This window comes from Augochlora pura, unplaced genomic scaffold, assembly GCF_028453695.1.
Source record: "Augochlora pura isolate Apur16 unplaced genomic scaffold, APUR_v2.2.1 APUR_unplaced_608, whole genome shotgun sequence".
Classification (NCBI taxonomy): Eukaryota; Metazoa; Arthropoda; class Insecta; order Hymenoptera; family Halictidae; genus Augochlora; species Augochlora pura.
Window position 1 is genome coordinate 1,209 of NW_027586613.1, and position 1,011 is coordinate 2,219.

The following is a 1,011-nucleotide window of genomic DNA, read 5'->3' on the forward strand; positions in this document are numbered from 1 at the left end:
ACCTCATGTGTCTTTGAGTACTCGGCAAAAATTGTTGGAGTTTGGTTGGGATGTTTTACCCCATCCACTGTATTCGTCAGACCTTGCGCCTTCGGATTTTACACCTTTTCCGATCATTACAAAATTCCCTTAATGGAAAAAATTTCAACTCTTTGGTTGAGATAAAAACCCATTTGGACAAATTTTTTGCCGAAAAACCTGGAAGGTTCTGGAAGGACCGAATTCTCAAGCTGCATGAAAGATGGAGAAAGGTTGTGGAACAGAATGGTACCTATATAATTTAATAAATGTATACTCATATTTAAATGAGCTGCGTTTTAATTTTCCTAAAAAATCGGCACGAACTTTCCGGACAACCCAATAGTTCCTGCTTATGGAACAACGAACACCAGTCACTTGTAATGTTGGATAGATTTATTGTTGAAAAGTTGACTAATTTTTCCTCACGGTACAGACAATTTCCTCGTCACTTTGATTGTCGACCACCACGTGCCAACATCGCAAGAGACAAACGAATAAAGTCGATGGGAGCGCAAACCCCGATCCGTCCCTTTGGCGCGTAGCTCGGCAAACTCGCAGTCTCGTCAAAACTCTTGACGCGTCCATCCACGCGATTCATGTGCGAACAACGTGGCAACACGATCGGGTTCATTTTTACTCGAGTTACGGACAGGTCCGGCTAATGGGTTCAAACGCATTTAGCAAGAAAATAACTAAGAGAAAAAACTCCGCGCGACCAGAGAAATCAAGCCTTCTTCCCTGACCCCTTAAGCTGGATTTGCGCTAAACGACCTCCACAGGCACTAGCCGCCGGGGACCGGGAAATTAAAATCCAATTTTGCAAGTTACGAAGAAAAAACTCCGTGCAACAACACGCTTGCACTTCGTAACAATGAATTATTAAAGCTGCGAATTTTCACGTATCATACGCTATACTGCGGAGTTGTCAACAGATCGCCGATCTTTATAGAGACTTTTATTAATTCTATTACGTTGTAATTCAATGTTGCA